Source organism: Vicugna pacos, chromosome 6 (assembly GCF_048564905.1).
Source record: "Vicugna pacos chromosome 6, VicPac4, whole genome shotgun sequence".
NCBI lineage: Eukaryota > Metazoa > Chordata > Mammalia > Artiodactyla > Camelidae > Vicugna > Vicugna pacos.
In genome coordinates this window covers 60430397-60458105 of record NC_132992.1, presented here as the reverse complement: position 1 = coordinate 60458105, position 27709 = coordinate 60430397, and the positions used below count along the sequence as shown (strand labels likewise).

At 34.6% G+C, this 27709-nt stretch overlaps 1 protein-coding gene and 1 pseudogene across 3 annotated transcripts in view; one reads left to right on the top strand and one right to left on the bottom strand.

The window, feature by feature from the left end:
* C6H14orf39 (chromosome 6 C14orf39 homolog) overlaps positions 1 to 27709 on the top strand; it is a 134960-nt gene that overhangs the window by 78730 nt on the left and 28521 nt on the right. The window lies entirely within an intron of this gene.
* Positions 7517 to 8134, bottom strand: LOC102530682 (large ribosomal subunit protein eL15-like; annotated as a pseudogene).

The following is a 27709-nucleotide window of genomic DNA, read 5'->3' as shown; positions in this document are numbered from 1 at the left end:
GGCAGTTGGGTAGGTTTTAGTGATTATGAATAAAGTTGCTATAAACATTTATGTATGGGATTTTATGTGAATATAAATTTTATTTCACTTGTTTAACTTTATAAGAAACTGCCAAATTTTTTTCCAAAGTGACTGTACCATTTTCATCTCTACCAGCAATGCATGAAGGTTCCAGTTGCTTCATCTTTTTGTCAGTACTTGGTATTATCAGTTTTTAAGATTTTAGCCATTCTAATCAGTATAAAGTGGTATATCATTGTAGTTTTAATTTGTATTTCCCTAATGTCTGATGATGTTGAACATCTTTTCATATGCTTATTTTCCATCAGAATGTCTGTTTTCATTTAAAAATTGGGTTGTTTTCTTATTGTTGAATTATGCAAGTGCTTTATGTATTCTAGGCACTAGTTCTTTATTAGATACGTGATTTACAGCTATTTTTCTCCCCATCTGTGCCTTATCTTTTCATTTTCTTAACAGTGTCTTTCATAGAGAAAACATTTAAAATTTTGATGAAGTCCAGTCTATAATTGGATCATACTTTAGGTGTCACATCTAAAAGCTCTTTGCCAAACCCAAGGTCATAAATTTTTCTCCTATTTTTCTGTTTTAAGTTTTAGAATTTTGCATTTACATTTATGTCTGTGGTAAATTTTAAGTTAATTTTTATATAAGATGTGAGGTATGTATCAAGATACATTTCTTTGCATCATTTGTTGACAAGACTACCCTTTCTCATTGAACTCATTTGTACTTTTGGCAATAATTGACTGACCATGTTTGTATGTCTATTTTCAGGCTCTCTGTTCTTTTCCATTGATTTATATGTCTATCCTTTCACCAATACTGTATTGTTTTGATTACTGAAGATTTATAATGAATCTTGAAATTCGGTCATGCAAGTACTCAAACTTTGCTCTTTTTATTTATTTTATTTTCTAAAATTCTCTTTTTTTCTTTATTTTTCAAATTGAGGTATAGTTGATATACATACAATATTATATGTTTCAGGTGTACAAGATAGTGATTTAAAATTTTAAAGCCTATGTTCCATTTATAACTATTATAAAATATTAGCTATATTCCCTGTGCTGTACAATATATCCTTGTAGATTATTTTGTATATAGTAGTGTGTACCTCTTAATCCCCTACCCCTATCTTGTCCCTCCCTTCTTGCCTCTTCCTACAGATAACCACGCCTATGTTCCATTTATAACTATTATAAAATATTAGCTATATTCCCTGTGCTGTACAATATATCCTTGTAGATTATTTTGTATATAGTAGTGTGTACCTCTTAATCCCCTACCCCTATCTTGTCCCTCCCTTCTTGCCTCTTCCTACAGATAACCACTGGTGTTCTCTTTTTCTGTAGATCTGTATCTTTTTGTTATATTCACTAATTTGTTGTATTTTTTATGTTCCACATGTAAGTTATATCATACAGTATTTGTATTTCTCTGTCTGACTTATTTCACTAAGCGTAGTACCCTCCAAGTCCATCTGTGATGTTTTGCAAATGGCAAAAGTTTATTCTTTTTATGGCTGAGTAGTATTCCGTTGTGTGTGTGTATGTGTGTGTCTGTGTGTATACACTTAGGTTGCTTCATATCTTGGCAACTGTAAATAATGCTGTTATGAACATTGGGGTGTATGATCTTTTCAAATTAGTGTTTTTGTTTTTTTGGATATATACTCAGGAGTAGAATTGCTGGATCATATGGTAGTTCTGTCTGTTAGCTTTTTGAGAAACTCCATAATGTTTTCCACAGTGGCTGCACCAATATACATTCCCACCAATAGTGTATGAGGTTTCCCTTTTCTCCACATCCTCGCCAACATTTGTTATTTGTGTTCTTTTTGATGATAGACATTCTGACAGGTGTGATGTGGTATCTCTTTGTGGTTTGATTTACATTTCTCTGATGATTAGTGACATTGAGCATATTTTCATGTGCCTGTTAGCCATCTGCATTTCTTCTTTGGAAAACTATCTATTCAGTTCTTCTGCCCATTTTTTGTTGTTGTTTTGTTTTGTTTTTGTTTTTGTTTTTGTTTTAAATTTTTTTATTGAGTAATAGTCATTTTACAATGTTGTGTCAAATTCTAGTGTAGAGCACAATTTTTCAGTTATATATGAACATACATATATTCATTGTCACATTTTTTTTTTGCTATGAGCTACCACAAGATCTTGTTTATATTTCCCTGTGCTATACAGTATAATCATGTTTATGTATTCTGCATTTTAAAATCCCAGTCTGTCCCTTCCCACCCACCACCCCCTTGGCAACCACAAGTTTGTATTCTATGTCTATGAGTCTGTTTCTGTTTTGTATTTATGTTTTGTTTTGTTTTGTTTTTAGATTCCTCATATGAGCGATCTCATATGGTATTTTTCTTTCTCTTTCTGGCTTCCTTCACTTAGAATGACATTCTCCAGGAACATCCATGTTACTGCAAATGGCATTATGTTGTCGGTTTTTATGGCTGAATAGTATTCCATCATGTAAATATATCACATCTTCATTACTCAGTCATCTGTTGATGGACATTTAAGCTGTTTCCATGTCTTGGCTATTGTAAATAGTGCTGCTATGAACATTGGGGTGCAGGTGTCATTTTGAAGTAGGGTCCTTCTGGATTTATGCCCAGGAGCAGGATTCCTGGGTCATATGGTAAGTCTATTCCTAGTCTTTTGAGGAATCTCCATACTGTTTTCTACAATGGCTTTCCTTGCTTCCCTCTCCCACTCTTAATGATTTAGATGTCTTCTTTTACAATTTTATGTTTATTCTTTTTGTAATTCATGGCAGTTATCTCCTTTCCAGTTATGAGTTTCTCATTTTTGTAGCATCCTGCTTCTTTTCTACTCAGACTAGACCTGTCAATATTTCTTTTAGCATGGGTTTAGTGTTGCTAAACTCTTTTAGGTTTTGCTTGTCTGGGAAGTTCTTTATCTCTCCTTCTATTCTAAAGGATAGCCTTGCTGGATAGAGTATCCTAGGATTCATCTGTTTTTCATTCAGGACTTTGAATATATCTTGCCACTCCCTTCTGGCCTGTAGTGTTTGTGTAGAGAAATCAGCTGAGAGCCTTATGGGGGTTCCCTTGAAACTCACTCTTTGTTTTTCTCTTGCTGCCTTTAAGATCATTTCTTTATCCTTGACTCTGGCCATCTTGATTATAATATGTCTTGGTGTGGGTCTGTTTGGATTCTTCCTGTTTGGGACCCTCTGAGCCTCCTGTATTTGGATATCTGATTCCTTTAGGTTTGGGAAGTTTTCAGTCATGATTTCTTCAAATACCTTTTCAAATACCCCTTAGTTCTTTCTTCCCCTTCTGGAATCCCTATTATGCATAGATTGGCACGCTTTGTATTATCCCATAGGTCCCTTATATTGTTTTCATTGTTTTTTATTTGTTTTTCTTTCAGCTGTTCTGATTGGGTGCTTTCTGTTGTCCTGTCTTCTAGGTCACTTATTCATTCCTCAGTATTATCTAGCCTGCTTTGTACAGCCTTTAGGTCAGATCTCATCTCAGCAAATGAGTTTACTAATTCTACTTGGTTCTTCTTTATAGCTTCTATTTCACTTTTGACATATTTTATATCTCTAAACACTATTTCGTTTAGTTCCTTCAGTACTTTGATCACTCCTTTTTTGAAATCTTTATCTAGTAGGCCATCAATGTCTATTTCCTTGATCATGCTTTCAGGGGATTTCTCTTGATCTTTTAATTGGGAGTGGTTCCTCTGCTTTTTCATATTGCTCATATCTCTCTGACACTGTGGCTTAAGGAGTATCAGTTATCTAGTTCTCCTGGAGACGCTGTGCTCTTAATGATTTTATTCAGAGGTATTTGTGTCTTTGCCCTGTTTCACGAATTCAGCTTGCTGTTTCCAGAGGCCCTCTGTTGGTGCCTTCTTCTGTGCTGCTCCCAGTGGCTGTCAGCTAGCAGATCGTGCCCCTCCCAACGCTGGGTCAGGTGCTGAGCTCTTATCCAGTGGGCTGGCAGGTCACTCCCCCTCCCGGTGCTGCAGTCAGATGCTGCACTCGGGGGAGGCAGGTGGGCAGATCACGCCCCCTCCCAGCGCCGTGGTCAGGTGCTGTGTTCCTGCCAGGAAAGCGGGTTGCTGCCTGCCCTCTCCCAGCGCCGATTGCTCCGCTGCTCTGTGCAGCTGCCCGCTCTGCCTCGGGTCCATGTTCCAAAGGCGGGCTCAGGGAAGACTGTGGAACGGCCCCACCTCTGCTTCATACCAAATCTCAGCTCCTTGTTTGTCTTGGTGGCACGAGTTCTCTGTGGTGCCAGGGCAGAAAGATCCTATCTGCCTCCAGCTGTAAACAAGTCTCAGTCCTGCCTAGGAGGTTGCGGAGCCCCCCAGGTGTGGATTCAGGGCTCGGCCCCACCCCCACCCGGGCGCTGTACACAGGAGAATATGGTGGCTGTGGCTGAGCCCCAACTCTCTTCTCTTGAGAAGTGCCAGTAATGGCAGCGCAGGTCTGAGGAGACAAAGGCTATGGTGCCCCTCTCCCCAGGGAACACCAGCCATGTTGCTTTGGTTTTTTTTTGCAATTTATGGGGGACCAAGGTTGTTCTGCTCCATATCCCCTCCCAGCCACAGTGCGCAGCACCCTGCAGTCTCCCAGGGCTGCCTTAGTGCAGCCACCCTAGTCCTCCACCCAGTTCAGGCCACCTGCCCCAGCCCCAGCTGCCCGCCCGCGTCTCGGGCTGGATGTTATGGGGACCCTTTGTGCCCATTTAACTCAGTTCTGTCAGTCACGAGGTGCTCAGGGCAGATCTGAGCCTTAGAGGTTCCCCCTCTATCCCACTGGCCTCTTCGTTGGAGAGGGGAGACCCAGTGAACGAGCACCAGTCCTCCTTTGCCACTCCCTTCCCGTGGGATTGGTCCCTCACTGTTTTGCTTTTTCTTCTTTCTTTTTTCCTACCAGATTTTTGGCGTCTTTGTCTTTCGAAGAGGACAGTGTTCTGTTGGAGTTCAGCAGGTGCTCTGGTTGGCTGAGTGGGTCCGTAGATGTGAGTTTTGGTGTATTTATGGGAGAGGGTGAGCTACAAGCGTCCTTCTACTCCGCCATCTTGCTTCTCCCTCTGCCCATTTTTTTGACTGGGTTGTTTGTTTTTCTGATATAGAGTTGTTTGGGCTGTTTATATATGTTGAATATTAATCCCTTATCAGTCATATCATTTGCAAATATTTTCTCCAATTCAGTAGGTTGTCTTTTGATTTTGTTGATGGTTTCCTCTTCTGCGCATAAGCTTTTAAATTTAATTAGGTCCCATTTGTTTATTTTTGCTTTTGTTTTCTTTGCCTTAGGAGACAGATCTAAAAAAATATTGCTACAATTTATGTCAAAGAGTTTTCTGCCTGTGTTTTCTTCTAGAAGCTTTATGGTTTCTGGTCCTACATTTAGGTCTTTACTCCATTTTGAATTTATTTTAGTATATGGTTTTAAAAAATATTGTAATTTCATTCTTTTACATTTATCTGTCCAGTTTTCTCAGCACCACTTATTGAAAAGACTGGCTGCTTTTTTACTTGTTCCATGTGTTCTTCGTTTCTTATTTCCTCTGCCTTTTCCTGAGTTTATCTTTGTTCTCTGTGTATAATGTCTTTTTTTTTTCTCTTTGGGTGCCTCTATGATTTTCTCTGATATTTATTTTCAGCAGTTGGAATATAATGTACCTAGGAGTTTTGCTTGTTTGTTTATTTGTTGGGTATTTAGCCTGCTTGGAATTAATTCTCTAAGATTTAATGATCCTATGTGTTTCTGGGCTCTCTATTTTGTAACATTGCTGTGTCTGGTTTTGTGCAAGTACCATACTGTTTTGATTACTGTACAACTTTGTTCTTTTTGAAACTTACTTTAGCTCTCCTAGTTTTTTGCCTTCCCATATATATTTTTGAATCTATTTATTACTATATATGTGCCTTTATCTGATTGAGAATGTTCCTTTCTATTCCTAGTTTGCTGTTAATTTTTGATATGAATGGCTGTTGAATTTTGTCAAATTATTTTTCTGCATCAATTGATATGATCATATTGTTTTTTCTTTTGGCTTATTAATATGATAGATTACCCTGATTGCTTTTTAAATGTTGAATCAACCATACATTCCTGGGATAAATTCTGATGTATTTTCCTTCTTATATACTGATTTCAAGTTGATAATATTCTATTGAGGATTCTTGCAATGTTCATGAGAAATTTTCATCTGTAGTTGTGCTTTTTTCTATTATCTTTATCTGGTTTTGGTATTAGGGTAATAATGGCCTCATAAAATGAGTTGGGAAGTGTTCTGTTCTCTTATTTTCTGGAAGACTGTGTAGAATTTTTTAATTAAATGTTTAAGAAAACTTACCAGTGAAACCATATTGGCCTGGAGTTTTCTGTTACATCATTTTAAACAATGAATTCAGTTTCTTTAACAGAGGAATATTCAGGTTATCTATTTCTTCATGAAGGCTTTTGGTAATTTGTGTCTCAAGGAATTAGTCCATTTTACCTAGAGGTTTATCAATGTTAGTTTTTTCCCCTAAAACTCTCTCTTGATACTGATTTTCTCTACTTTTCTGTTTTCAATCACATTGACTTATACTCTTTATCATTTCCTTCTTTCTTTTTGCTATGGCTTTAATTTTCCCTTTTTCCTTTGGTTTATTAAAATGGAAGCTTATATTTTGAATTTAAGACTATTCTTTTCTCATAAGCACTTAATGCTATAAATCTATAATTTTATTCTAAGTCCTGCTTTAGCTATATCTCTCAAATTTTGACATATTTTTATCTTAATTTTCATTTAGATAAAATGTTTAAATTTTCTTTGAGACTTACTTTTTGACCCATGAATATTTAGAAGTTCAAGTTCTGTACATTTAGAGATTTATAGATATCTCTCTGTTATTAATTTCTAGTTTAATTTCATTATGGTCCAAGAAATACTTCGTATGATTTTTCTTTTAAATTTGTTAATTTGTTTCATGACCCAGAATATGGTGTATCTTGATGCATTGAGAAGTTTCATGTACAGTTGAGAAGAATGTATATTCTGCTGTTTTGGGGTAGAGTATTCTAAAAACTTCAGGTCTGATTGGTTGATAGTGTTGTTTATGTCATCTATATCTGACTGATTTTCCATCTAGTAGTTCTGTCAGGTACTGAGAGAAGTATTGACGTCTTCAGCTATACCAGTTGTGCATTTGTCTATCCTTTCAGTTCTATCAGTTTTTGCTTCATGTATATCTATATACACACATAGAAGATTATGTCTTATGTCACATGTCTTCTTGGAGAACTGACCTTTTTATCTTTACACAATGTCCCTCTGAAGTCTACTTTGCCCAATGGTAATAGCTTGCTTTTGGTTAATGTTTATGTGGGCTATCTTTTCCCACAGAAATATGGGTTTCTTTGTAGACAACATATAGTCAGGTCTTACTTTTTTTTTTTTGAATGTCCTATATTGTTTATTAGGTAAGAATTTTACAAACATTATTTATATTAGCAGTAACAGTGGGGCTAGACTATTGTGCCTTCTCTAAACTGCATGGTGAGAACCACCAATAGTGTGGTGGAACTTGTGGCCCTTTCCAAAGCCATGGCTCTTTTGGCCTGTGGATGTCAGCCCTTGCATTTCCCTGTTCTTGTGTACTGGTTTGGTGACCCACTGGATGTCAGGATTTCTTCTGATAGCTTTATGGAGTGGATCAATGAGGATAACCTCAGAGAATTTGTATGTAGAATCTTCACCAACCCAGTAAGAATTTAGGACCCACAGAGCCCCACAGTGGCATCCAGCTCGCTCCTTGGTAACAGACTGAAGGCTCTCAGGAAACTTTAGCTGGTTAACACCATAGTGGACAGGCTTGCTGTAGGTGGCACCCTTAGGAACTGGGTGTTTGCAGCCACCACAATGCACACGAATCAGATGTTTGACATAACCTTGCTTGGCCTTGTAACCCAGCCTGAGCCGCCTTATCAGGGAGGGTGGGGTGGGCGGCCCTGTGGAGCATGGAGAGCTGGCGATACTGCCAGCAGCCACTCTGAGAAGAAAGCACATGACATCGCACTGCTTCTTCCTCCATAGCTCCTGGATGTACTTGTAAGTACACATCTTGGCTTACCTTGCTGAGACCTCCAGGGAAAGCGCTGCCAAGGGTGAGTTCTCCAAAAGAATATACTCTACCCAGCCCACCAGCCTCACTCGAATTCGCGCCAGCATCACAGTATCCCCTAGCCCAGGGTCTTACTTTTTTATCCAACTAGATAATCTCTTTTTTTTTTTTTTTGGTATGTTTAGGCCATTCAGATTTAATGTGATTATTGATTGTTGTATTAAAACGTACCGTCTGGATGCTTTTTTAAACTTGTTCCATGTATCTTATTTACTCTGCCTTTTCTTGAGTTAACTGAGAATTTTTTATAATTCCATTCTATTTCTTCTATTGAATTATTTTGTATGCCTTTGTAAAAATTTTTTTCTGTTTCCCTGGGGTTTACAAAATACATCTTTAATTAGTCAGATTCTACCTTCAAGTACTATTATACCTCTTCATGTGTAGTGTAAGGATCTTATTGACAGTCTATTTCCAATTCTACCCGTTTATCCCCTGGGCTATTGTGTTTGCACATTTACTTTTATGTATGCTATAGAATACACAATAATATATCACTATTATTTTTGCTTTAGTCAGTTATCTTTTATATAAGTTAAATAGAGGGAAATAATTTAGTTTTACCATCTTTTATTCAATTTCAAAGGCTCTTATTTCTTTGTGTAAGTCTAAGTTTCTGTCTGGCATAGTCCTTCTGTCTAAAGAATTTCCTTTAAGGTTTCTTACAGGTCTGCTGACAAGTAAGTTACTTTTCATAAGAATTCTTTGTTTCTCCTTTATCTTTGAAAGATATTCTCACCAGGTGTAGGATTCTGGGTTGCCAGGGCTTTTTTTTTTTTTCCCTTCAGCATTTTAAAGATGTCATTCCATTGTTTGCATGATTTCTTAATGGAAGTCTACAGTAATTCTTATCTTTGTTTGCTGTATATAATGTCTTTTTTCTCTTTGGGTGCCTCTTAAGATTTTCTCTTTGATATTTTTCAGCAGCTAGGATATTATGTACCTAGGAGTTTTGCTTGTTTGTTTATTTGTTGGGTATTTATCTTGCTTGGAATTCTCTAAGATTACATGATCCCTTGGGCTTGTTGGTTACTTATTAATTTGGAAATTTTTTGGTCATTGTTTCTTCAAACATTTCTTCTGCCCTATATTTTCTCTTCTTTCCTTTTGGGATTCCAATGATGTGTATTTTAAACCCTTTGATATTGTCCACATCTCATGAATACTCTCTCAACTTTTTCTGTTATGTTTTAGTTAGTGGAAACTGGGAGAAATGATTACTTGTATTTTTCAAAGACTTTATCAGTTTCATCTATACTGTTGAATTTATTAGTATAAAGCTGTTCATAAAATTTCCTTATTATCCTTTCAGAATCTGTTGTGGTAATCCATCTTCCACTCCTGATATGGGAAATTTCTGTTCTCTGTCTTTTTAATCAATTCAGCTTGGAGCTTATTGATTTTGTTGATGTTTTCAAAGAACTAGCTTTTGGATCTGTTCATTTTTTCTATTGGTTTTTTCCCCCTATTTTGTTGATTTCTGCTCTATTTTTTTCCTTTGGATTACTTTGGGTTTACTGTTTTCTTTTTCTAGCTTTTTAAGACACAAACATAGATCACTTATTTTATTCCTTACTTCTTTCTAATATAGTTGACCCTTGAACAACATGGTAGTTAGGAGCGACCCTCCACACAGTCAAAAATCTGGTATGACTTTACAGCAAGCCCTCAGTAGCCACAATTCTACATCCATGGATTCAACAAACTGCAGATCATGCAATCCTGTAGCACATAATTATTGAAAAACATCCATGTGTAAGTGTATAAGTGGGCTCACACAGTTCAAATGTATTGTTCAGGGATCAACTGTATAAGCATTTAAAGCTATAAATTTCTTTAAGCACTTCTTCTAGCTATATCCTAGAAAATCTTATATGATATATATTTTTATTATCAATTAGTTCAAAATATTTCTTAAATGTCTCTTTCAGTTTCTTCTTTGACCTATGAATTATTTAGAAATGCATTGTTTAACTTCCAAATATTTGGAGATTTTGTAAATATCTTATTTTTACTGGCATCTAATTTAATTCCATTGGAATCATTCAGAGTATGATTTCCATTCTTTTAAATTTCAGACTTCTGTGGACCCACATATAGTATAATTTTGTAAACAAATTATGTGTATTTGAAGAGTGTTATTTGATAGTTGCTGAGTGTAGCATAGTAGTTTTTATCAGTTAGGTCAAGGTGTTTGATGGTGTTGTTCAGATCATCTTTATCTTTGCTCTCAATTGCTAAGAAGAGGGTATTAAAAACCATGACTGTGTTTCTGTCTGTTTCTACCTTTAATTTTGTTCATTTTTGTTTCGTGTATTTTAAAACATTGTCATTGAGTTTATATACATTATGATTGTTATATCTTTCTGATGAATTGGTATGAAATCTTTTCCTTTAACTCTACTAATAATTTTTTTCTTGAATTCTGTTCTATAGGATATTAATATAGCTATTGTTTTCATGCTTTATCTCCTACATCCGTTTATTTTCAACCTGTCTTGTGTCTTTATATGTGAAGTTTATCTCTTGCAGATAGCATATGGTTGGCTCTTTCTTTTAAATTCATTCTAGTAATCTCTGCACATATTCCCTTTAATAGTCCCACAAAATATTGTGGCTTTTGCTTTATTGGTCAGAATGAAGTTATCACAAGGCTCTATATAACTGTAAGGGATGCTGAGAAATGTGAGTTTTTAGGTGAGCACATTACCCAGGGTTTTATTAACTAAGCAAGATGAGGAAACTGGATATTGAAAAGTAATTGGTCAGTCATATGTTATATGGTTTTTTTGTTTATTTATTTAGATAGTAGTAAATTTTAGGACTTGACATATATTCTCCCTTACTCCCCATATTTCATTGTATATTCCTGGACATATTTCTTTTTATGCTCAAGTATGTCCTCCAAGAGTGTTTTCCTGGATGATTCTTGAAAAGTCAGTAAACCTTCTGAGGCCTTTTACATCTGGGGGACCACCTTTATTTTTCTATTTTAAGTATTTTTAAAAAACTAAATTTCTTTTGCTTTTTTAAAAATAATTGAAGTATAGTTGACATACAATATTATATGCATGTCAGGCGTACAACAGAGTTTTGACATTTATACACATTATGAATAGATCACCATGGTAAGTTTAGTAACCATCTGTCACCAAAGTTATTACAGTATTATTGACTATATTCCCTATGCTGTACATTACGTCCCAGAGACTTAACTTATTTTATAACTGTAAGTTTTTGCCCCTTGATCCCCTTCACCCATTTTGCCCACCCAAACTCCCTTCTGGCAGCCACCAGTTGTTGTTTGGTTTTTTTGTGTGTGTGTGTCTATGTGTCCGTTTCTATATTGTTTTGTCTTTTAGCTTCCACATATAAGTGGAATCATATAGTATTTGTCTTTCTCTGTCTGACTTATTTCACTTAGCCTAATAGCCCCTAGGTCCATTCATGTTGCAAATGGCAAGACTTAGTTCTTTGGAGTAATATTCCATTGTATGTGTATACCACATCTTCTTTACCTATTCAGCTATTAATGGGCACTTAGGTTGCTTCCATATCTTGGCTATTACAAATAATACTGCAATGAACATTGGGGTGTATATATTATTTGAATGATTATTTTCTTTGGATGCATACCCAGAGATGGAATTGCTGCATCATGTAGTAGTTCTGTTTTAATCTTTTGAGGAGCTTCCATATTGTTTTCCATACTGGCTGTACCAATGTACATTCTCATGAACAATACACAAGGGTTCCCTTTTCTCCATATCCTTGCCAACACTTGTTATTTCTTGTCTTTTTGATAATAGCCATTCTGAAGTGTATAAGGTGATACCTTATTGTGGTTTTGATTTGCATTTCTGTGATGATTTTAGTGATATTAAGTATATTTTTATGTGTCTGTTGACCATTTGTATGTCTTCCTTGGAAAAAAAGGTATTCTGCCCATTTTTTAAATGGATTGTTTTTTGGATATTGAGGTGTGTGTGTTCTTTATATATATTAGATATTAACCTCATATCAGATGTATCATTTACAAATATCAGTGTGGTAGGTTGCCTTTTTGTTTTGTCAGTAGTTTCCTTCACTGTGCAGTTTTTTAGTTTATTTTCGCTTTTGTTTCTCTCGCCTTGAGGAGACAGATTTTAAAAATATTGCTAAGACTGACATCAAAGAGTGTACTGCTTATGTTTTCTTCTAAGAGTTTTATGGTTTGAGGTCTTATATGTAAGTCTTTGATCCATTTTGAGGGTTTTTTTGTGTGTGTATGGTGTGAGAAAGTAGTCCAGTTTGATTCTTTTTTGTGTAACTGTCTCATTTTCCCAATACCGTTTATTGAAGAGGCTGACTTTTCCCTGTTGTATCTTCTCGCCTCCTTTGTTATAGTCTAATTTGACAATATAAGTATGAATTTATTCCTGGGCTCTCTATTCTGTTCCATTGCTTTATGTGCCTGTTTTTGCACCACTACCATATTGTTTTGATTACTAGCATTGTAGGATAGTTTGAAATAGGGAGCATGATACCTCCATCTTTGTTCTTCTTTCTCAAAATTGTTTTGGCTATTTGAGGTCGTTTATGTTTCCATACAAATTTTAGAATTATTTATTCTACTTTTGTGAAAAATGCCATTGGAATCTTTATAAGGATTGCATTGAATCTGTGTGTGTAGTATGGTCATTTTAACAATATTGTTTCTTTCAGTCCATGAGAATAGTATATCTTTACATTTGCTTGTGTCATGTTCAGTTTCTTTCATCAGTGTCTTACAATTTTCCGAGTATAGGTCTTTGGTTAGATTTATTCCTAGGCATTTTATTATTTTGGTGCAATTGTAAATGGGATTGTTTTCTTAATTTCACTTTCTGGTGGTTCGTTGTTAGTGTATAGAAATGGTTTTAGTGGTATTGAGCAACACAATATTGTATATAAATTTTGTATCCTGCAACTTTACTAAATTCATGGGTTCTAATAGTTTTTTGGTGATGTCTTTAGGATTTTCTATATATAATATCATGTCATCTCAAACAGTGACAATGTTACTTCTTCCTTTCCAATTTACATTCCTTTTTATTTATTTTTTCTTATCCTGTTCTGTGGCTAGGACTTCCAATACTGTATTGAATATAAGTGGTGAGAGGGGATATCCCTGTTTTCTTCCTGATATTAGAGGAAATGCTTTCAATTTTTCACCATTGAGGATGGTGTTAGCTGTGGGTTTGTCATATATGGCCTTTATTATGTTGAGATATGGTTCCCTCTATACCCACTTTATTGAGAGTTTTTATCATAAATGGGTGTTCAATTTTGTCGAAAGTGTTTTCTGTATATATTGAGATGATTATAATATTTTTGTTCTTCAATTTGTTAGTGTGGTATATCACATTGATTGATTTATGGGTATTGAACCACTTGATCATGGTGTTGATCAATGTATTGTTTAATTTGGTTTGCTAATATTTTGTGAGGATTTTTGCATTTATGTTCATCAGTGAAATTGGCCTACAGTTTTTGTTTTTGTTTTTGTGGTGCCTTTATCTGGTTTTGGTGTCAGTGTGATGCTGACTTTGTAGAATGAGTTTGAAAGTGTTCCATCCTCTTTAATTTCTTGGAATAGTTTGAGAAGGACAGGTAGCAATTGCTCTTTTAATGTTTAGTAGAATTTACCTGTGAATCAGTCTGGTCCTGGACTTCTGTCTCTTGGAAAGTTTTATTACTGATTCAATTTTAGTACTGATAATTAGTCTATTAATATTTTCTGTTTCTTCCTGACTCAGCCTTAGGAGATTGTGCATTTGTAGAAACTTATCCATTTCTTCTAGGTTGTCCATTTTATTGGTTTATAATTATTTGTAATAATAAACCAATGGGTAGTAATCACCCATGATTCCTTACATTTCTGTGATGCTAGTTGTAACATCTCTTTCATTTCTGATCATATTTGGATCCTGTCTCTTTTTTTCTTGGTGGCTCTGGCTAAAAGATTTATCAATTTTGTTTCTCTTTTCAAAGAACTAGCTCTTAGTCTCATTGGTCATTTCTGGTTTTTTTTTTTTTTTTTTTAGTCTCTATTTCATTTATTTGTGTTCTGATCTTTACTACATCTTTCCTTCTATTAACTTTAGGGATTTTTTAATTCTTTTGTAGTCCCTTTAGGAGTAAAATTAAGTTGAGATTTTTCTTGTTTCCTGAGATAGCTTGTGTTGCTATAAACTTCCCTCTTAGAACTGCGTTTGCTGTGTCCCACAGATTTTAGGTCCTTGTGTTTCCATTTTTATTTGTCTACAGGTATTTGTAATTGAAGTATAGTAGATCCAGGTATATATTTTTATTTTCTCTTTAGTTTCTTCAGTGACTCATTGGTTGCTTGGGAGCATATGGTTTAGCCTCCATGTGTTTGTTTCTTCAGTTTTTTTCTTGTTGGTGATTTCTGGTTTTATATTCTAATGGTCAGGTAAGATGCTGGATGTGATTTCAGTTTTCTTAAATTTAAGAATTTGTATCCTGCCCTGAAGAATGTTCCATGTGCACTTGAAAAGAATATGTGTTCTGCTGTTTTTGGATGGAATGTCCTAGATAGAGCTATTAAGTCCATCTGGTCCAATGTATTGTTAGACCAATGTTTCCTAATTAGTTTTCCATCTGGATGATCTGCCCATTGATATAAGTAGTGTATTAAGATTTCCTACTATTATTATGTTACTATCAATTTCTCTGTTTCTGTTTGTTAATATTTACTTTATGTATTTAGGTGCTCCTATGTTGGGTGCATATATATTTACAATTGTTTTATCTTCTTGTTGGATAAGTCCCTTGATCATTATATCATGTCCTTCTTTGTCTCTTGTTACAGACTTTGATTTAAAGTCTATTTGGTCTGATATAATTATTAGTACATTAGCTTTCTTTTTGTGTCTATTTGCGTGAAGTACTTTTTTCCCTCCCCTCACTTTCAGTCTGTTTGTCTTTAGATCGGAAGTGAGTCTCTTGTAGGCTGCATATATACGGGTCTTGTTTCTATCCATTCAGCCACTCTATGTCTTTTGATTGGAGGATTTAGTCCATTTACATTTAAAGTAATTATTGAGAGGTATGTGCTTATTGCCATTTTGTTTATTGTTTTCTGGTTGTTTTGTAGTTGTTTTTTGTTCCTTTCTCCTCTTGCTGTCTTCCCTTGTGATTTGATGAGTGTTATGTTTGGATTCCTTTCTTTTTGTGTGTACATGTCTATTACAGACTTCTGGTTTGTGGTTATCATGAGGCTTATATATAACAAAATACATATATTAAAACTCTTTATCTCTCCTTCAAATCTGAATGATAGCCTTGGCAGGTAGAGTATTCTTGGTTGTTGGTTTTTCCCTTTCATCACTTTGAATATAACATGCCACTCCCTTTTGGCCTGCAAAATTTTTGCTGAAAAGTCAGCTTATAGTCTTATGGTGTTTCCCTTGTATGTAACATGTTGCTTTTCCCTTGCTGCTTCTAAGAATCTCTCTTTGTGTTTAATTTTGGCCTTTTTAATTATAGTGTGTCTTGGTGTGGACCTCTTTGAGTTTATGTTGTTTAGGATTCTCTGTGCTCCTTGGACTGGAATGTCTGTTTCCTTTCCTAATTTAGATTTAGGGAAGTTTCATCTATTATGCTTCAAGTAATTTCTCTGCCCTTTCTCTTCTCCTTCTGGGACCCCTATAATATGAATGTTAGTATGCTTGATGTTGTCCCAGTGATCTCTTAAACTATCTTTGTTTTTAAAACTTCTGTCTTTTTTCTGTTCACTTGGGTGATTTTCACTACTCTGTCTTCCAGTTCACTGATCTGTTCCTCTGTATCATCTAATCTACTGTTATTTTCTTCTAGTTTTTTTTTTTTTAATCTTGGTTTATATTCTTCAGTTCTGTTTGGTTCTTCTTTACATATTCTAACTCTGTGTTAAACTTCTCAGGGTGTTTATGCATTCTTCTTGCAAGTTTGTTGAGAATGTTTATGATCATTGTTTTGAACTCATTATCAGGTAGACTGCTTATCTCCATTTCACTTAGTTCTTCTGCAGTTTTGTCTTGTTCCTTCATTTGGAGCATTTTCCTCTGTCTCCTCATTTTACCTAATTTTCTCCTTATTTCTGTGTATTAGTAGATTGGTTAAATTTCCCAGTCTTGGAGAACTGGCCTTATGTAGGAGATGTCCTGTGGGGCCCAACAGTGCACTCCCCTCTGGTCACTAGAACAATATGCTCTAGGGGTTCCCCCTGTGTTGGCTGCATGGGCCTTCTATTGTGGCAGGAATGACAACTGTGAGCACACTGTTAGGCAGGACTGGCCTCTTGCCTGGTTGTCTACCATGCATTGCCTCATGCAATGGTTCTAGCCCACTGGTGAGTGGGGCCTGGGGATGCCCAGGGCTAGTGCCTGCCCACCTGCCGGCCCAGGTCTTGAAGTGGCTGGCTGTATGCTGGGGGGATTCCAGGGCTGGTGTTGGCCTTCCGGTAGGTGGTTAAGCCCATGGTGCTAATAAGGTAGAGGGAGGACTCTAGAATGGCACTTTCCAGCATCATTGTCCTTGTGGTAGAACAAGATCCCCAAAATGGTTGCCACTAATGCTGTGTCCCCACAGGGAGCCCTAGCTGCCTCCTGCCTCTCCAAGAAGCTCTCCAAAATTAGGAAGTGGGTCTTACCCAGGCTCCTTTCAAAGTAATACATCTGCACTGGGTTCTGGAGTGTGTGGGATTTTATGTGCAACCTTTAAGAGCAAAGTTTCTTATTTCCTACAGCCATCTGGCTTTCCTTGGAGTCTTCAAAGCCACATGTTCTGGGGGCTTGTCTTCTCAATGCAGAACCCTTGGGCTGAAGAGCCCAGTGTGGGGCTCAGACCCTTCAATCCTTGAAAAGAACCTCTGCAATTATTATTGTCCTCTCTTTTTTGGATTACTTACTTGGGAGAGTGGGTTTTGACTACACCACATCTTCATCCCTCCTATCTGTATTGTAGTTCTTTCTTTATATCTTTAGTTGTAAAAAATCTTTTCTGTTAATATTCAGGTTGCTTTCATAGATAGTTGTTCTGTAAGTAACTGTAACTTTCATGTGCCTGTGGAAGGAGGTGAGCTCAGGGTCTTCCTCCTGTGCCATCTTCTCCATTTCTTGGTGATAACTTTTTAGATACAATACCAAAAACACAATCCATGAAAGAAATAATTGATAAGATGAACTTCATTAAAACTAAAAATGTCTACTGTGCAAAGGATACTGTCAAGAGAATGAGAACATAAACCATAGGCTGGGAGAAAATATTTGCAAAAGACATATCTGATAAAGGACTGTTACCCAAACATACAAAGAACTCTTAAAACTCAACAATAAAAAAACTAACCACCCAATTAAAAATGGGTCACATATCTGAACAGACACCTCACCAAGAAGATAGGTGGCATATAAACACATGAAAAGATGCTCCAAATCATACATCATCAGAGAAATGCATTTAAAACAACAATTGTGGTACCACTGCACAGCTATCAACATGGCCAAAATCTAGAACATTGACAACACCAATTGCTGACAAAGATGTGGAGCAACAGGAACTCTCATTCTTTGCTGGTGGTAATGCCAACTGTTACAGCCACTTTCAAAGACAGTTTAGCAGTTTCTTATAAAACTAAGCACACTCTTACCATATTATCCAGCAATATAGTGCTTCTTGGTATTTACTCACAGGAAGTGCAAATTCTGTCCACACAAAAACCTGTACATGGATGCTTATAGCAGCTTTATTCGTAACTGCCAAAACTTGGAAGCAACCAAGATGTTTTTTAGTAGGTGAAGGGATAAGTAAACTGTGGTACATCCGGATAATAGAAGATTATTCATTGTCAAAAAGAAACCACCTATCAAGCTATGAAAAGGCATGGAGAAAACTTATATGCATATTTCTAAGTGAAAGAAGCCAGTCTGGAAAGACTGCATACTGTATGATTCCTACTATATGACATTCTGGAAAAGGCAAAACTATGGAGATAGTGAAAAGATCTGCAGTTGTGCAGGGTCAGGAGAAAGGAAAGGATAAATAGGCAGAGCACAGAGTATTTTTAGGGCAGTGAAAAAACTCTGTATAATAATATAATGATGAATACGACATTATAAATTTTTTAAAACCTATAGAATGTACAACACAAAGCATGAACCCTAAGGTAAGCTATGGACTTTGGGTGATGATGATATATCAGTGTAGGCTCATTGATTATAACAAACGTACAACTCTGGTGGTTAATGTTGATAATGGTGGGGACCATGCATGTGTTGGGGTAGGGGGTATACAGATAACTTCTACCTTTTGCTCAGTTTTGCTGTGAACCTAAAACTACTCTAAAAATGTCTATTAAAAAATCAATAGAAAATTTGAACAACACCTGCACACATACACACACACACACAAAGCTTTAAGCTTTCTACTATGTTTCTGATTGCAGGATTGTAAGTCCTTTTTTGGGTAATGGAAAAATATAAATTAATTTTTTATTTATTGTGGCTAAGTAGGTACTATAATTTTAGGGGCTCAAACAAGAGACTGACTAGAGTTTTAGTAACTGCTAGCTGACCAGAGATTGTTAGTAATTTTGAAATGGTATTATTAGTATTTTAAAAATACAGTTTATCTGATATTTGAAGGAATGAACGAACAAGCAGTGTATAAGCCTGACTTGGATGCTGATGCTTTCCCTTTGAATTTCAATTGCTGCCATATAACTTGCCTTAGAGGCTGAATGGCTCATTTAGAAACACTCCCATTGCCTTGCTTTTATATTTTGCTCTTGATTTCTCCAAAGTTGACACAAGTCACATGCGATCAAGTCTGTATCTCTGGTGGACAGGCCTGTCCTAATATTCTCTGACTCACACCCAGGTTGTTTGCAGCTCAGCAGTTCTTCTAGATATATCAGTTTGTATTCTCATGTTAACATCTTGCTAAGAATTTTTCTCTTAAAACATTGTGTCTTTAATAGTGTACTTTTTTGATTTGATATGAATATGATGCTCTTTTTTGAACTTTAAACTACTTTAGTTTTTAGAAGGTTATTTTTACAAAGTGTATCAGCTCACTTTTTAAGATTTTTTGGTGTGTTTTAGGAAGTGTTTTCTCCTTAAATATGTATAGCTCCATGTTGATGAATCATAGAGACTATAGCAGAGAAAAGATAGATGATGTATTGAATAATGGTTGAGAGTGTGGGCCCTGGAGTTCCTCTCTGGGTTTAAAAACTGAATGAATTCATGCCAAAGTGTGACTCTGAGCCAATTATTTATCATCTTTGTTTTAGTTTGCCCAGTTTTAAAATGGAGTTGATGATCCTACCTGTCAAAGAGGGTTGTTGGGATTATTAAAGTGTTTTGCTTGGTATTTAGCTCAGGGTAAGTGCTTTAAGAATGGTGGTCTAATTTGTTTAGAGATAGTGGAGACTTTCATGCCAAATGTGATAAGGTAATTTGATGGTAAGGTTTTAAAAACATTTGTTAAGAAATGTTAAACATGTCAAATGATAGAAACAAACGCTATTTTAAATTAACTTCTAGAGCCTGCCCATTAATAAAGCAAGTATTGAATAGGAAAGCATTTTATATTAGTTCAGTTACACCACGGTCCAAATGGGTCTGAAAAATAACTATTTGCAAAAGTTATGCATGTTTTTCCTAGCCAAGAAAGTAATATTTGCCTTCCAACACATTGTAAAAGAGTGACATTAAAATATTTACTCCCAAATCTCATTTTTAATTTTTGCCCTTCATAACTAATTGATGCCTTCTGATAATATAAAGATATTTGAATTGTGCATTGAGTTTTTTAATAATTAATAATAGCCTACATCTATTGAATTAGTTTCTCTCTTACTCTCTGTACGTGCTGGGTAGGAAATAAAAGGATCTCAAAAGTGAAAATGTGGCTAACTTAATAATAGTTCAAGAAACAATTCTTATGTATATAACATATACATATATACGTATGTGTATATATATATGTATATGTTATACCATAATTTCTTTATCCAGTCATCTGTCAATAGACATTTAGGTTGCTTCCATGTCTTGGCTACTGTAAATAGTGCTGCTACGAACACTGAAGTGCATGTATCTTTTCGAATTAGACGTTCCTTTGGATGTATGGCCAGGAGTGAAATTGCTGGATCATAGAGTAAGTCTATTTTCAGTTTTTTAGGGAATCTCTATACTGTTTTCCAGAATGGCTGCATCAAACTACATTCCCACCAACAGTGCAGGAGGGTTCCCTTTTCTCCACACCCTCTCCAGCATTTATTGTTTGTGGACTTTTTAATGATGGCCATTCTGACTGGTGTGAGGTGGTACCTCATTGTGGTTTTGATTTGCATTTCTTTAATAATTAGCAACACTGAACATTTTTTCATGTGCCTGTTGGCTATCTGTATATTCTTTGGAGAAATGTCTATTTGGGTTTTCTGCCAACTTTTTGATTGGGTTATTTTTCTTTTTTGTTACTGAGTTTTATGAGCTGTTTGTATATTTTGGAAAATAAGCCCTTTTCAGTTGCATCATTTGCAAATATTTTCTTCCATCTGTAAGTTGTCTTTTTGTTTTGTTTATGGTTTCCTTTGCTGTGCAAAAGCTTATATGTTTAATTAGGTTCTACTTGTTTATTTTTGCTTTTATTTCTGTTGCCTTGATAGACTACCCTAGGAGAAATATTGCTATGATTTGTATCAGAATATTCTGCCTATGTTCTCTTCTAGGAGATTTATGGTATCTTATATTTAAGCCTTTAAGCCATTTTGAATTTATTTTTATGTATAGTGTGAGGCAGTGTTCTAATTTCATTGATTTACATGCAGCTGTCCAGCTTTTCCAACACCAATTGTCAAAGAGACTGTCCTTTCTCCATTTTTCCTCCTTTGTTGAAGATTAACTGACCATAGATGTGTGGCTTTATTTCTAGGCTCTCTATTCTGTCATAAAAAAAAAATAAAATAATGCCATTTGCAGAAACATGGACGGACCTGGAGATCATCATACTAAGTGAAGTAAGCCAGAAAGAGAAAGAATACCATATGATATCACTTATATGTGGAATCTAAAAAAAGGACACAAATGAACTTATTTATAAAACAGAGACAGACTCACAGACATAGAAAACAAACTTATGGTTACTATGGGGAGGAATAAATTGGGAGTTAAGGATATGCAGATACTACTTTATTGATTGATTGATTGATTGATTAGAAATTAACTTTATTTTTTTTTAATTTTTTAAAATTTCTTTTTCTTTCTTTCTTTCTTTCTTTCTTTTTTTTTCTGCAGGGGGAGGTAATTAGGTTTATTTATTTTTAGAGGAGGTACTGGGGATTGAACCCAGGACTTCGTGCATGCTAAGCATGCCACTCTACTGCTTGAACTGTACCCTCCCCCCCAACTACTATATTTAAAATAGATAAACAAGATCATACTGTATAGCACAGGAAACTATATTCAATACCTTGTAATAGCCTATTATGAAAAAGGATATGAAAAGGAATGTGTGTGTGTGTGTGTGTGTGTGTGTGTGTGTAACTGAATCACTATGCTATACACCAGAAATGAACACAACATTTTAAATCAATTATACCTCAAAAAAAGGAAAAACAAAAGGTCCACTAAGTGGGATTGATAGGCAGTACACAAAACTTGCATAAATAAATATTTGTTGGAGAAAGGTGAATGGCATGAGATAACTATGCCAGTAGGCTAGTAAGTCCTACATATCAAAGACTAGCTCTTAATCGTTTTAATGTCACCAGTGTCTAGCACTACTTTTTATAGGTTACAATTTTTCCTGAGAACTTTCTCATAATCCTAGATATGAGCTGCTTGAGAGCAGGATGTGGTCTTTATAATCTTTAAATTCCTAAGGCCTAGCTCTTAATAGATGACCTATAAATGTTTACTAAGTTACTATGTAGCATATAATATATAGACTTGGTAAGTATATGTGCAGATGATAATTTGAAAAGTATTCTTAGATATTCTTTAAAGTTATTTACAAATCCTTGAAGTTGAAATATTTATGCATAATAGATAATTAGTTTGATCTGAAGTATACTTTTTCTGTTTTTTAAGCAAAAAAAAAATTATAGCTGTGACATTTATCACCATTAAATTGTTACGTTTTCTTTAGAGAACGAACTTGAGAAAATTTACCTGAGAAAAATGAATTGCAATCTGAAATAAACTTCAAATAGTAACCTAAATTCTAATAATAATAGTCTTTTCTTCAAATATTTTGATCAAAAGTGATGCTACATCTTATTTGGCATTAAATGGCACATTAGAATTCTCAGATGTAAGAAACAGACACCCAACTCACACTAACTTAAACACAGAAGAAATCATAGATTTGGCTTCATCTCTGATTAGAATCATATGCTTTCTTACTAATATTCTCACTTTTTCATGTCACTTCCTCAACGATGTTTCTCTCCTTGCCGTGGACTGTTAGGATACCTCTCGTAACTTGTTGCATTCCTCCTTCATGTAACATCAGAATTTTAATTATATGAAGAATTATGTACTTAATTTTTCAATATTTGTATCTGCTACTGGACTAGAGTTTCCAGAAGGTAAGGGATCGAGTCTGTCTTGTTCAATGCAGTCTCCAAAACATCTTGCACAGGACTTTTCACATAATAATACTCTATAAATTTTTGTTGAGTAAATGATTAAAATTCTTTTTGAAGACTACTGAAATTTATAGGCCTATAAAACCTAGGGAAATAGGCCCTAGAAATTGTTATTATATTTTGTATTGAATAATGATGCAGCATCTTTTGCCCCAAATAAAAACAATATCTGTAACTATGCATCAAGTCTTTTCTTTATATAAGGAGAAAAATTATTTCTTTTTGGACGGTACAGGTGGCCTGAAACAGAACAAGGATTCTAGAAAGTACACTGATATGCTTGCTCTCTTGATGTATACCACTTCCATTTCACTTCTTAAGAATTTTCACCTCTCCATTAACACAGCTGAGTATTTTCTGGTTTAGATAACAAAGGATACAAAAAAGCTGTATAAAAGGAATAATTCTTTAATTTACCTAATTGGACATATTTCATAATCTGTTTCTTCCTATTCATAAAACCAAGACCAATCCAACTATTTGGAAGTTCATAGGACTTCAAATATATTTTCCTTTAATTCTTAAAGGATATGGCACTTCAGAATTATGATCATCAGAGAATAAACATAGTGACTAGATCAATTTTAAGTACTGACATAATGTAAAACAACTGTTTGCATTCCTGGGTTTTGTCATTTATTGCTTCTTGTTAATCATGATGATTACTTTGACAAGAGAATGCTGAAGGCTTAGCAGTTTTTTCCAGGACTTCAAATATAGTTACCTTTTCTCTGGGCTATCAATATATGAGAGATGACATTTGATGGTCAATGCTTGCCACATCTTTGTAAGTTAAGATATAAAATCAGATGCAAATGCATGTATTTTTATTATAATATTAATAAGCATGGATTTATAAACCACTAATAAGAATCCTTTGTATTAAATGTCTCTAGATTCTATATTACAAACACATAAGAAAAATAACACAAAATGTGCCTACGTTTACGTTTATAAGCAAGTAGTTTAAATGTGTTGTTAATTTTTTCTATTATGAGTCAACTATGAGAACTGCTTTAGGGTAGGTTATTTTAGAAACGACTGTATCAGCTATTACCAAGGAATTAGAGATAAAGTTTTTATAATATGTTTTTTCAAATTAATATAATATCTATTTTAGAAAGTGATATTAAATTTAGTAAATATTAATCTAGTAGCTTGAGAAGTGCCTGATCATTGTTTTTCTATTAACTTTTTTCATGAAAAAATAGTATTGTATACTTTGCTATATCTCATCTCACTATAAGATTAAGATACATAGTTATTAAATTTAATATATGTAATATTTATTTTAATACACATAACATAATGTAATTACATAATTTTATTTATATATGTTGCATATAAGATAGATATATTAGTATCTATCATATAATAATATCATTGATATGTGGATATTAAATTAATTGTAGTTTTATGTAGAACATGATTAGCTTACATATGGAAGAAGGGAGTGCTTAAATTTTATACACCATACCTTTCCTTTTTTGTTAATCTCCACTTATTTTGAGAAGAAAATCTAGAAATAGCCATTCTAGTTCTCTTTTACATATATATACCTTAAATTTCTTTGTTTGTAAGGAATAGAAACTGACTTTTCCCGAGTGAAGCCAAAATGAAAGGTTGGTAGGAGGTGAGGATTTATTGGAAGAATGGGAATAGCCTGTAAAATAGAAGCAAAAATTGAACAATTAGGGCTTAAGAAGAATAGGGACCAGAGAAATTCCAGGAATCTAGGTCTCTTCAGGGTTCTGCCAATTTTTTTTTATCTTTTATCACTCTGCTAAAGATTAAAATTTCTAAGAAAGCCTGATGGGCCTAACTTAGCACGTGTGCTTACTCCTTGGTACCTTGATTGATGGTTCCACAAAGACTGCATGGAGTCAGACAAAATAGTTTCTAAAAGAAATATTATGTTTCTATTTCAAAAGAAAGGAAAATAGATGATGAATAAACTAAACATCACACATTCACAACAATATAACACATGTACATTCTTGCTAGTAAAAACTTTTCCCAAATGTACAGCAAGCATTTTATCCTTGTCAGAATTCACTCATTTATTCGACGAGTATTCAGCATGTACTATATGCAAGGTGCAGGGAATCCCAGAATAAGCAAATAAAATTGGTTTCTACGTGACACAATAAGCACAAAAAATATCCATCTGGCAAATTAGGGAAGAAAAGATGTGATGAACACTCAGTCCTCTACACTCTGTCAACTCTCCTTCAGCTCCATATTAACTTGAGTTGCAGGGTAGCTGTTGCTGATGACACATGACGTAAGCTTCAGCCATGTCTTACTTGTTGAGAAGTAGGAAACTCGAAGTCTGAAGGTCTTGTTAATCCTTCACAGTATTATAAATTATTACCAACATTAAAAAATCAGGACAAAGGAGATATGACTAAATGCAATGTCGGATCTGGACTGGATCCTATTTCAGGAAAAAGATATTAGTAAGACAACTGGTGAAATTTGAAGATCTGCAAATTAGTTAATAGTGTTGTATCAGTGTGAATTTCTGATTTTGGTAATTGGACTACAGTTATGTAAGATATTAGCATTAATGTAAGACAAATTATTTTAAATGGAATGTTAGTAAAACAATTTCTAGCTTCTCTTGAAAAATGGGAAGATCTGATAAGATTATTTTGGTGAAATGAATGAATTTCTAAGAAAATATAAATTATCAAAATTGACTCAAGAAGAGAAATAATCATAACAAAATGAAAGATTTATTAAAAATTTGCCACTATAAAGTGTACCAGGCCTTGTAGGTTTTAATGGTTGTTACTGTCAAACTGTCAAGAAACAGATAACTCATGCTTTTAAAAGTATTTCTGAGCACAGAAAAAATATGGGGCATCTTAGTTCATTTGAGTAACTTGTCAAATTCTGAAAAAAAATATACACAAAAGAAAATTATACACAATTCATCATTTGATTTGGAATAACTTCTAAATAAAATATTAACAAATTTAGCCTAGAAGTATGTTCAATAAATAAACAATTCCCATAGAGAATTTATTTTGTAAAATGCAATGATGTTTTAATATTAAGAAGTCTATGCATATGATTTATCATGTTAATAAGTCAAAAGAGTAAAAAATATGTTATATCTCTAGGTGTCAAAAAGGCACTCATTAAAGTTGAGCATCTTTTCCTGATAAAATGCACTCAAACATCTCCAAAAAAACTATCTCAAACTTGTAACCAGCATTGTACTTAATGGTAAACCCTAGAGATATTAAAGAAACAAAATGTGGATGACTAAGAAAACCAATACTCTTTAATATTATTTTGGAAGCTGAAGTTTCAAGCTAATTAAAGAAGAAAAACAAAAGAAATAACAAGCAACAAACTAGAAGTCAGGATCCAAATTTTTATATTCAAATTATTTGTTTACCCAAGAAAATCAGTGGAAAATCTATTAGAATTAATAAGATATTTCAATCAGTATGGGAGCCAGAAATAAATATAAATATAAAAATCTATACCTTTTATGTACTATCAGTAATCTGTCAGAAAATGTAATGGGAAAAAAGTACCAATCAGACATTACACAAAGGCATAATATTTCTCATATTACATACATTTCAATGCAGTCTATCTTTTTTTATTTTTCTCTTTCTCTTTGCTCTAGTTTTCTTCCCTATTCTGCCACAATGATGTCCCCAAACCCTCTTTCTCCCCAGGTAACTCACATCAGCAACCTGATATGTATATTTCCATATTTTTCTATGCTCATATTATTGTAAGAAGGCATATAAACTCATATACATACACACATGTACTCACAAGCACAAAGGAGTTTTTGTCGTTATTTGATTTATTACAAGAGGATTTTATTTCACATATTTTTCTTTATCTTGTTTTTCTTACTCATCTTTGTGAAAATCCCTTCAAGTTAACTGGTATAGCTCCAATTCTTTTTTTCTTGAAGTATAGTTGATTTACATCCAATTCATTTTAATGGATATATATTATATATCATAATTATTCTAACACTACCAAATTGATGGGTAAACACTTTGTTTCTAGATTTTGCCACTACGAACAAATTCAATAAATATTTACATTTTTATACCCCGATGGCTTTATTTCTTTGGGAGATATTCTCAGGCCTGCTATGAGTAGGACCATTAATATCTCATGAGTGATATTGGTCTGTTTTGTTTTTTTAGGTTCTATTGGTACTGTCTTTTGTCTGACTTTGGTGTTACTGTAATAGTAACCTTATAGAATGAGTTGGGAGGTGGTCCCTCCTCTTCTATTTACTGGAACAGGTTGTGTATAGTTGGTGTTAATTTGTGAAATGTTTAGTAGAATTCTCCAGTGAATCTCTCTGGGCTAATGATTTTGTAGGGGGTGGTGGGGAGCTTTTTAATTATGAATTCCTAATGGTTATGGGACTATTGAGGTTTTTCATTTCATGTTGGTTGAATTTTGGTAGTTTATGATTTTTGAGAAATTGGTTCATTTCTTTTATGTTTTTGAATTTATGAGCATAAAGTTGTTCATAGTTGTAACGGTTAATTTTATGTGTCAACTTGGCTGGGCCACAGTGCCCAGATATTTGATCAAGCATTATTCTGAATGTTTCTGTAAGGATGTTTTTGGATGCGATCAACATTTAAACTGGTGCATATTGAGTAAAGCAGTTTGCCCTCCATAATGTGGGTGGGCTTCTTCCAATAAGTTTAAGGCCTGAATCAGTTAAAGAGACTAACCTCCCCTGACCAAGGGTAAATACTGCACAAGATGGCTTTTGGCCTTGGACTGCAACACCAGCTCCTTCGTAGGCCTGCAACCTGACTGCCTTCAGACTTGAACT